The following is an 11,887-nucleotide window of genomic DNA, read 5'->3' as shown; positions in this document are numbered from 1 at the left end:
AAAGTCAAACAATAAAAAATATAAAATAAATTTTTTTTATCAAACCTCATCAATTTATCACCATTTAAGACTTGAGTCCGCAACCTCATAGGACTTGAATTCGCAACCTCATAGAATTTATCAACAATAAATTCCTTTTCATAAGACTTAAATCCACAACCTCATAACATAGTCATGCTACACGACTGTTAGGCCAAAGGGCCTGTTAACTTTTAGTAAAGTTTAACCAAAATATAATAAGAATTCTAATTAATTTTATCATCATCCTATTAGAGAGAGAAAGAGAGGTGAGAGAAATTACCTCTGAAAAAAAGTGGTGGAGAGAGAAGGGGAAGTATAAATTACTGAATAAATAATCCTCTAGAGATGGAGACATGAGGGGAAGTATATATTTTTTTAATTACCCCGTTAAAATTATGATAAATATTATTTTAAAAATTATTTTTCTATTTAAATAATATTGATTTTTATCTTCACACACATATAATTTTGATAGAAGAAAATCAAGCTAATGACTTATGAGGTGCACAAGAAGTGTTTACTGATTATTCAGTTGAACATCTATACAATAATACACTAATAATTTGAGAAATAAAAGCTAGATCGACTAGATCATTACAAACAATATTCGTGGACCAAATCATCCACAAATGCTCCTACATGGATCCTTTATAAGCTAAATATGTGAGGAAATTTCCAAGAACCAAGCATCGTTAGTTGAAAATTCAAAGATTAATTCAATTTTTCTTTTGGTTGCTTTTCATTTGGCCTAATGGTTATGTAGTGGTCTAAGGTTACGGATTCAAATCCAATGAAAAAATTTAACGCATTTTATTTTTTTCTCATTATAATGGTTGTATTATGTGATTGTTAAGTGTGGTTACTATGCAGTGATATTGTTGGGTTGAGCTAGTGTTAGTAAATTTTTTTGCTAGGTTTCAATCAACACAACCTTAATACAAATTTTACCAACCAAGCAATGATCAAGATATGTGTTGACAATTCAATTGTCCCATTAAAATTCTAAGAAATAATTTTCCATTCACCCACCTGAAATTTCGTTTTTGCTATTAAAGAATTTTCACCATGATTAATACAGTTACAAGATGTTTCAATTTTCTTTTGGTAGCTTTTCATTTGGCCTAGTGGTTGTGTAGCACTATTTGTAATGTGACGCTTTTCTTTATTTACGAAAAACTTAGGTTACAGAATAATGTTTATAACTTAAAAGAAAAAGAAAAAGAAAAAGAAACTAATTCCAAGTAATTTAAGTAATTATTTGCTAAATAGTAGTTTACTTGAAAATTTATGCTTTTATAAACATTAGATTATGCGTCCTCCTAAGGCCTCTTTTTGGGCCGGCCTCTTTTATATCAAGTGAGACCACTCTCTCTCTCTCTCTAAAAACCTCCTCCCCAGGCCTCTTTTTGGGCCGGCCGGCCGCCGCCTTTGGCTATGGCGGTCGGCTGGCCTAGCTCTTTCCGCCGTTGTTTGTTAGTTTTTTCCTTCAAATAAACTCGATTCCCCCATTTTTCCCACTTAGGTGTGTTCTGTATTTCTGCGGTTGGGGACGTCCAGGATCTTCATTCGTGCGCTCTTTTGCGAGTAGGAGCTTGAGGGGTGAACTCTGGTTCAGATTGGTGTAGATGTATCGATGCTTTGTTTGGGTGGAAACATGGGTGTCAAAGCCGATCCAGATCTGTCTGGTGTTCATTCGAGCGTTCCTCTTCGAGTGAGAGTTTGAGGGGTGAACTTTCGGCGGTTGGTAAGTGGTTTGGTCAGTGTGTGGATTTGCAGTGGGTGTGAGTAAGAAGCTTAGGCATTGCAGCAGTCGGTGTTTACGGCAGTGGATCTGCAGTCGGTGTCTTCGGCAGCTAATGTTAGAGCTGCAATGTCAAGTTCAGCAGGGGAGTTGCAGCAGCATAGGCGCTGGAGTTGTTCGGTGTTCAGCTGGGTGGTTGGCCTTCGGAGTGAGCAGCATAGGCGTGGGTCTTGGAGCTGTTGGCGTGGTGATTAAGTTGTGGAGTTTCCGGTTGAGCTATGGAGCTGTTGGAGCTATGGAGTTTCCGGTGGTGTGGTCCATGGAGCTATTGGCTATGGAGCTTTCCGGTGGTGGCCTTGGGAGTGCAGCAGCATAGGCGTTGTGTAGCCTTGGGAGTGTAGCAGATTAGGTGTAGCAGCGTGGGTCTTGGCGTAATGAACAAGCCGTGTGCAGGTGGGTGGTTGGCCTTGGGAGTGCAGCATCATAGGCGTGGGTGTGTGCAGCAGTTTAAGTGTTTTGGTGGGTTAAATTCGTGGGGAATCATGTTTTTTATTTTCTGTTAAGTCCTTCTTAACTTTTTTCTGTTTTGAAAAAAAAAAAAAATCGTGAGGCCAAAGGGTTGGTTGTATGGTTGCGAGTAGCAGTAGTAGGGGTATTTCGTACTTTCCAAATCTCTCTCAGTGCATTTCATCTTCCTGTACCTTTAATTTCATGTTGATTAACGAAATTTTTTTTTGCCGATCAAAAAAAAAAAAAGATTATGAGTCATTTTTAAAAAATAAATCTTGTAATCAATATCACAAAAGACTTATCAAATGGTTTTAGTGGAGGGTTAATTATTGATGTAGAACAAGTAGTTAAACAATTTTTGGAACAATTCAATGAGTAAAAAGTAATAAAAAGTTAAACTAAGAGTAAAAACGTAACTTTTGTGACGAGTTTGGAATCCTCCCAAATTTTGTATATTCCTTGTGGATTTAAAGTGTTTTTCATCTATTGGAAAGATATATAACCTTATGTAATATTTTTCAGTGTGTACACAATACATTTGCATTTAGTTCCTTCACTTCAAATTGTAACAAGCAAATTCTTAAACTTGAAGTTTCAATGTTACTCTTCCATCCATTGGCATTACTAAAATTGATTAAAAAAATTGACATATGAACCAAACATGATACTTTTCTTGTCAACGTCTACACTTTCACCAAAAACTTATTTTGAACATTTCATTTTTAATTATGTCCTAATGTTACATGTAAGTTAATTATAATATGTCTCATTAATATCAGATGGATGGAAAAATATATAGAAATTTAATGAGGTTGAATGTCATAAAAAAAACGCACAAAAAACAGAATTTGTAATTTCAATTCATCCCCTACAATATAAAAATTGAATATAAATTACACATTTAAAAAAATCTGATAAGTATAAAAATTCTAGATGCATAATTTTATTATCATTGAAGATTTCAGGTCAAAATTAAAAAATACTTGGTTAAAACTCCTAGTCAATATTTGAGAAGACTTTCTATGCCAACTTTTATGAAAGCTAGTGACAAATCTAAGCATGTGGGGTGGATTTTTTAAATACTGAAAGACACATGTCACAAAAATTCTAAATTTTGATGCTTCCAATTAAATTCCAAATTTTCTATGACTCTAAAAAGTCATATATTTCTTTTTCCACATAATTTAATTTCGTTTACAAAAATTCCTCTAAGACTTTTCAACAATCCATTTTTTTCGACATAAAAGACCTGTAATTAGGATCACTAAATATTCTTATGTGGTCCAATCAAAAAAGTATAATAATAGTGTTGTTTGGTACAACTTATTATAAATTAAAAGTTGATAATCTAAAAATCGAAGTCAAAAGCACCCTGTCACCCAATTTTTAGAAACCTTTTTTTCAACTTATTTAAATTATTTATGCTTAATAAAAAACCAAAAATTGTACCAAACATAAGCAGAAGTTGTACCAATAGTCTGTGCCTACAAAAACTATAAACGACTCAGATAGACTGCACCAAATAGGCAAAGAAGAAATTTACCCAAAGCATCTTCAGCACACAAAAAAAAAAAAAAAAAAACAACAACAACAACAACAACAAACAAACAAACAAACAAACAAACAACAATAATAACAACAAAAATAACACGTTTACCAAACCTAGTCAATTTATAACCATTCAAAGCAGTGGCGGAGCCAGAAATTAATTTAGAGGGGCACTTACTAATTATAATAATTTTTACAAAAATATTTCACGTAAATTTTTTACGATTAATTTCATGAAACATCAAAAAAAAAAATATTATTTGTAACTAGTGTATCATGGACAATACAAAAAAAAATATAGATATAAGTCTTAAAATAAATTATATAATGATAAATTATTCTTTGATACAAAATTTGATTAAAAATTCAATATAATGGTGATACCGCGTCATTATTGGTATGTAACATCACCCACTAATAAATAAACGCATAAAGAGTGAACCTCACATGTTAAATGTAACTAACAATCTAATAAATTTCATATCTTTATAGTGAGATTACTTATACTTGTATATCACTAATAATGACATCCTCGTTACATAGAAAAAATTTCATAGCTAATATGGTTTATTTATAATAGTCTCTTCATTTTCAATCAAAACAACCATTATTGTTTTCATAATCTTTAAAATGTCATTGACATTTCACTCTAATAATATTTTTGTAATTTTTTATTTAAATTTTTTTTTATGTTTTGCAAAAAAAAAAAAATCCCAAAAATCCAGGGGGGGCACGTGACCCCCCTGGTCACATACTCCCTCCGCCACTGATTCAAAGCCTATAGTTCAATTTAATAAAAGTGTAATAAGAGGATTACTAAAGACTTACAGAAGCATTGTAGTATACTTCTAAATTAATTTTACTGAAAAATCAAACTTATAAAAAAAATAAGGGCAAATTATATTGATAGTACTTATATTTTGATCGTTACGTCATTTTAATCTCTATAATTTCAATTGATTAGATTTTGATCCCAAATTTATGATTTTGTCACATTTTAGTCCAATTGAATACAATTTTTAGCATTTTCTTAATAAAAAATAAGCACATAAGTGGCATGTGTCATGATTAAAAAGAAAAATTATAAGTTTACTCAACTCAGTGAGTTAATCTCAATCAATTCAGTGATAATTTTTTGTCAAAAGTACTAACAGTATTATTAATTGGACCAAATTGATATAAAATCTAAAATTAAGGATCAAAATTGAGCCAATTGAAAGTATAGGGACCAAAACGACACAAGTGACAAAATGTAAAGACTACCAGTGTAATTTATCCAAAAAATAATTTCATGGTTATCCAATCACGATTATTAAAGACAGTGAGGAAATACATGCACGTTATGTTTTCTAATACTCAAAGATTTATGACAAAAATTCTAATTTGTGAAGCTTCCAGTTAAATTCCAATAAATTTCCATGAATTTGTGAAGTGAAAGCTAGATTAATATAAACAATATTCGAGGACTAAATATGTGAAGAAATTTCAAAGGACCAAGCGTTAGTTGAAAATTATAAGATTAGTTGAAAATTATAAGATTAATACAGTGATAAAAGCTTTCAAAGGACTAAGCATTAGTTGAAAATTATAAGATTAATACAGTGACAAGAGCTTTCAATTTTTCTTTGGATTTATTAATTTATGGTCGGTTTGAATTTTCTCAAAGTTAGTCTTCTAACTTGATTGAACAATTTGGGTTTGGTGGATCCATTTTAGGATCAATCTTGATGATTCAAACCGCTCACTTTTTAAGATTCGTTAAATAGAAAATGCATGTAAAATATTAAGGTGCTCGCACATCAATAGTTATATGTTTGAATAACATTTACATTACAAAAAAATATATGGTTATTTTTGAATTTATATTTATCGTCTATTTTTTTAAGACAAATGTGATTGAAACATATAGTTATTGATGTCAGATGATCTTGATTTGTTGTATGAATATTTTATTTAACAAGTCGAAAAAAAATGAATAATTTAAATTATCGAGATTGACTCCAAAACGAACTCACTAAATCGAATTACTCTCTCAAGTTGACCATTCAACTTGAAAGAATCCAACCCCTTAATTTATTTATTATATTGATTGAGAAGGGAGGGTTTGCACCAATGAAACATCTTATTATAAGAAATTTCCTTCTTCAATCCTCTCATTATTCATCTGTCCATCCCTTTCTTCAATAATGATGTACAATATTTTGAAAGATTTTGACAAAGAATAATGATATATATATATATATATATATATATATAATTTTTATAGAAAAAATCCATACGAAATGATGTCAGTTTGTAGTCCTTTTGTTTCAAGCAAAAAACACCTAATGGTAGTTTATAATTGCAAAAATATCATATTATCACTACAAGAAAATACACAATTGGCGACCACTTTTGCCGACTAAAAATATTTTGGTTGCCAAAAGTTGTGGAATTGGCGACCAAAAATTATGTTAGTCGGTAAAAGTACAATATTTAGCTACTAATTTTTTTTGGTCGGGGTATATTAATTTTTGGCGACTAAAAAAAAATTTAGTCGCTAAAAATCTCACAATTGGCGACTAAAAAAAATTTAGTCGCTAAATTTGCCACAATTGGCGACTAAAACAATATTTTTGTCGCTGTACATATAGTTTTGGCAACTAAAATAATTTAGTCGCTCAAAGAAAAATAAAAATTTACTTTTTATCTTTGGCAACCAAAAGTTTGGTCGGCAAAACTTTAAAGCGACTAAAAAATATTTTGGTCGCTGTATATATAGTTTTGGCAACTAAAATAATTTAGTCGCTGAAAGAAAAATAAAAATTTATTTTTTATCTTTCGCGACCAAAAGTTTGGTCGGCAAAACATTAACTTCAGCGACTAAAAAAATTTTTGGTCGCTGTATATATAGTTTTGGCAACTAAAAAAATTTAGTCGCTGAAAGAAAAATAAAAATTTAATTTTTATCTTTCGCGACCAAAAGTTTGGTAGGCAAAACTTTAATTTCAGCGACTAAAATATATTTTGGTCGCTGTATGTATAGTTTTGGCAACTAAAATAATTTCGTCGCTGAAAGAAAAATAAAAATTTATTTTTTATCTTTCGCGACCAAAAGTTTGGTCGGCAAAACTTTAATTTCAGCGACTAAAAGACATTTTGGTCGCTGTATGTATAGTTTTGGCAACAAAAATAATTTCATCGCTGAAAGAAAAATAAAAATTTATTTTTTATCTTTCGCGACCAAAATCTTGGTCGGCAAAAATTTAATTTCAGCGACAAAAAAATATTTTGGTCGTTGTATATATAGTTTTGGCAACTAAAATATAGTCGCTGAAAACAAAATAAAAATTCACTTTCTATCTTTGGCGGCCAAAATTTTGGTCGGCAAAAATTTAATTTCAGCGACTAAAAAATATTTTAGTGTATAGATAGTTTTGGCAACTAAAATAATTTAGTCGCTAAAAGAAAAATAAAAAATTACTTTCACTCATTACTCTTGCGCTCTCTTTCTATCTATCTGTCTCTCTTTTTCTCTCTGTGTCTCTACCTCTGTCTCTATTCTCTTTCTCTGTCTCTCACTCATCACTCATCACTCTTCTCTGTCTGTCTGTCTCTCTCTGTGTCTCTATTTTTTTCTCTGTCTCTCTTCTCTTTCTCTCTCTCACTCATCACTCTTCTCTGTCTGTCTGTCTCTCTCTCTGTGTCTCTCGCTTATCTCTCTTTTCTCTATCTCTCTCATCTCTCGTCTCTCTCTGTCTCTCTTCTCTTTATCTCTCTTGTTTATCTCTTTCGCTCTTTTTTTTCTCTCTCTCTCTCTGTCTGTCTCTTTTCACCCATTTTTTCATCTTCCTCTCTCTATTCTTTTTCTCTCTCTTACTCATCAATCTTCTCTGTTTGTCTATCTATCTGTCTCTCTCTGTCTATGTGTCTCTCACTCATCTATCTCTTCTCTCATCTCTTTTCTCTCCCTGTCTCTTTAGTTCATCTCTCTTGTCTCTATCTCTCTTGCTCATCTCTCTTCTCTCGCTCTCTCTCATCTCTCTTTTCTCTCTGTCTCTATCGCTCATCTTTCTTATCTCTATCTCTCTCTCTGTCTCTCTCATTCATCTCTCTTCTCTCTATGTCTCTCTAGCTTATCTCTCTCTCTATCTATCTCGTTCATCTCTTCTCTCTCTGTATATTGTTTATGTTACTCTTTGATCTAGCTTTACAATTTCAAGTCACCAAATAGTCTTTGAACTGTTTGTTAAAATGTCTGACCCAGAAATGTTTATTTTGAAATGATAAAGAATTAAGATGAGAAGGAATGGCTAGGCTACCAATGAGAATTTTATTTATTATTTTGTGGTTGGAATTGGGATTTTTTTTTTCTCTGATGTTCAAAATTCAGAAATTTGAAATGGTCAAATAGCGTTCGACTACTATTATTCAAAAACCTGAAATTGTTGGGATGTTTAAAGCTTGAAAGCGTAGTGAATTTTTTAACCCCAATATGAACACTTGTGCATGTCAAGCTTTTGGAATGACTTAGATGCCTTTGTTTTCACCTTTTCAACAATGCTGCCAATATTTATTGGTCCTCCTAACTACCCAAAGAGCATCCTTTAATATTGCATCATAGCCCTTTAAGTTATGCTTTCCAAATTTCCTAATGGATAGTAGTGTAGTCGCTACTTCCAAGTTCCAATCTACTTAAGTTATGCCTCCATTCATTTAGGGCCCCTTCTGTTTGTGGGTGTAAAATATGAATGTAGTGATATCAAGGTTCAAAAAATATAGGGACTTTGCTGATGTTGATTATTGCAGGACAGTGGTAGTTAACTTTAGTAGTGATATTAACATTCTAGAAGTGGTGAAATTTAGTAGTTAATAGAATGGCATACACAATGACTTTAATACATACAAAAGCAGAAAGCATGTGTTGAAGTTTGAAATATTGATGATGACATATGTATGATACTTGTATTTTGATATCGACACGTAATCAATTCCATGATTTGTCAAGAGTTTTAATCTAGAGATTTCAAACATTTGGAATTGACTTTTAGAAGATGAAATTAATGTAGTCCTAATATGTGGTTTTTCAATATATGTTTCCTTGTTGTAACTCATTGCTGTGATGGAAATATGAATACGTTGAGCTTTGTTATAGCATTATTCAATTCAAGTTTTATTTGGTTGTGTTCTTTGTGCATGTTGGCAAAAGAAAATTTTACCATAATGTTGTTATCTGCCTCAATCTGCAATATTTTGTTTGAAAACCTGTATAGTCATTTAATTGGCCTGTATGCATACGTGAATGTGAATCTGTCGGAGATTTTTTCTGATGTCCGAACTCATCAAATGAATTCAAGTACTCATACGATAGTTGATATTGAGGCTTGATATTGAGGCTTCAGTTGTTTGATCTTCATGAGTCAAAGATCCAAAAAAATGATAATAATAAACATTTTGTTCATATTTTTAAACATGTTTTTTAGTTTATATTTTTAAATTTTTTTAAACATTTTGTTCAAACCAAACGCGTTTGTAATATATGTTTTTCTAAAAATAAACAAAAACCAATTTATAAAATTTATGGAAAATATTTTTCATTAAAATATTACCCCTACTTCTACCAAAGTAAAAAAATAAGAATTATTTTTTATTCATTAAAATAAAAATGAAACAAATAAATTTTCAACCTTAATAACTAAAAAAAAAAAAAAGAATAAAAAAAATCATTAACTATTAAAAAAAAATATTTTAACAAAAAATAATTTTTTTTTAAAAGAGCCATTTTATTGTTTAAATATTACCAAAAAAACAAAAAAATATTCCCGCTCGATTTCCCACCCCCTTTTTTCCATTCCCGCTTGGCTTCCCCCCCCCCTCCCCATCTCTTGAACCAAAATCCCCAATTGAAAAACCAAAAATCCCCTTCAACCAAAAATCCCTAATTCTTACGGCTCTGCGAAATTCGAGAAGATATGACTAAGAGGGTATCCAGGCTCCAATCTGTGGAGATCGAAGCCATGGCCGTTTGCCACTCATTTTCCACGATTGTACTAACGGTTGTAGCCACGACTACTGCCGGCGAGTGAGGAAGAGAAGAGATGAGAGGCGAGCGTTTAGAGATGGAGGTGCAAGAAGAAAGTGAAGAAAAGGTGTGTAGCTTTGCAAAGTTGTTTTTTTTTTTGGAATTGGAGAGGCGAAATAGACAGCTTTGCAAAGTTGTCTCCGAGACGATGTTGCCCTCAAAATCGCCTCTTCCCTTCAAGTTTCTTCCCTGCAAATTGTTTTTTTTGTTTTTATTGTTATTTGAATGTGATGATTTTGTTTATTTTTTGTTTATTCTTTTTTCTTTTTTGGAATTTCAAGCTATCAGATGTGTAGTCGTTGGGTAGTTGCTCGTGGTTTTGGCGCGCTCTGTGTGGGTCAGATTGTGTATGGGAGAGTCTGTACAGAGACAGATGGCCAGCCCTTGATTTGGGCAGAGACTCTTCTTCAGCTCCACAGATCAAAACCCATCAGCTTGACCCACAAATTCAGTCCTCCTCCATGGTTCTCTCTCTCTCTCTCTCTCTCTCTCTCTCTCTCTCTCTCTCTCTCTCATATTCAGTTCATTATCTTGTTTGCTCTTTTTTTTTTCTTTTTTTTTTGGGTTCAGTTTCTTGTTTCAATTATTTGATTTTGGGAATTTTGTGTTATGTGCTTGAATGAAGTGATTATTAATAGTGCAACATAATTTAATTTATTTGGGTTTGTTACTCTGTCTATTGTTTTTTAGCTGGGTTTGAACTTTGAAGTCTTTATGAGGACTAAGGTCTTTATCCGCTACTCTTCTAGGGTTAAAAGCCTCGAAGGCTTTCTTTTTAGATTTCACTAATTCTATTTTCAATGCTCATATGCTCTTCTTTGATTCCACCCCAGTTGGACGAATTTTGACCCGAGTAAGATTTTATTCTTCTTCAATCAATTCTAAAGTAACCATAGTATTTATGTATCGTAGTGAAGTGTAATGTATTGCATAGCTAGTTACTGATATGCACTTTTATATACATGCTTGTTATATTTAGGCTTCATCAAATTTATGTGTGGTGGATTTCGACATACCTTTCTCATTTGCCTTTGTGGTTGCTCCTTTAATTGAATCGGTAGCAATCATTGGCATTATGGCGTCAGTCATGTGGCAAGTTCTCTTTGTGGCATTCTTTGCTATAGTGGCTTCAAAATATGTTCAGGTGAGTTTCATTTTCCAACTTAATAGCAATATTTTTCTTATTTTCATTGATGAAAGGAAAATTTTAATTAAGAAAATTCTTTGACTCAAGGGATATTATCAAGCCTCTGCAAGGGAACTAATGAGAATCAATGGAACAACAAAAGCACCTGTCATGAATTGTGCAGCCGAGACCTCACTTGGAGTGGTAACTATAAGAGCATTTAACATTTCAAACAGGTTCTTCCAAAACTACCCAAAGCTTGTAGACAATGATGCAAAACTTTTCTTTTACTCCAATGCAACCATGGAGTGGTTAATTTTGAGAGTAGAAGCACTTCAAAATCTAACTTTATTCACTGCTGTTTTTCTCTTGGTTTTACTTCCCAAGGGTGATGTTGATCCAGGTATATCCATGGTTCAGTGGAATAATTCATTTATAGCTTAGAAATTTTCTTTTAGATTCGTAAACCATGTCTTTTTTGTAGGGCTTGTTGGACTTTCTCTTTCTTATGCTTTGGCTTTGAGAAGCACCCAAGTGTTCATGATTCGATTGTATAGCAGCTTGGCTAATTATATTATTTCAGTGGAATGAATCAAATAGTTCATGCACATACCTCCAAAGCCTCCAGCAATTGTGGAAGATAGAAGGCCACCATCTTCATAGCCTTCTAAAGGGAGGATAGACTTACACGATCTAAGGTTAAGGGAACTTATTATTAATCCCACTACATATGGAAGGTAAAGATAATCAATTTTACCACTTCATCACACTCCTCATAGTATATGATGAAGTGCCATGGCGGTTATCAATTTTCATAATGTAAAAGCAATCTTATGTTAGTAAACATATGACAAATCAAATTAATTCTTGATTGCAGGCT

This window comes from Camellia sinensis, chromosome 6 (genome assembly GCF_055761805.1).
Source record: "Camellia sinensis isolate YWXY chromosome 6, ASM5576180v1, whole genome shotgun sequence".
Lineage (NCBI taxonomy): Eukaryota > Viridiplantae > Streptophyta > Magnoliopsida > Ericales > Theaceae > Camellia > Camellia sinensis.
This window is presented reverse-complemented; position numbering follows the sequence as displayed.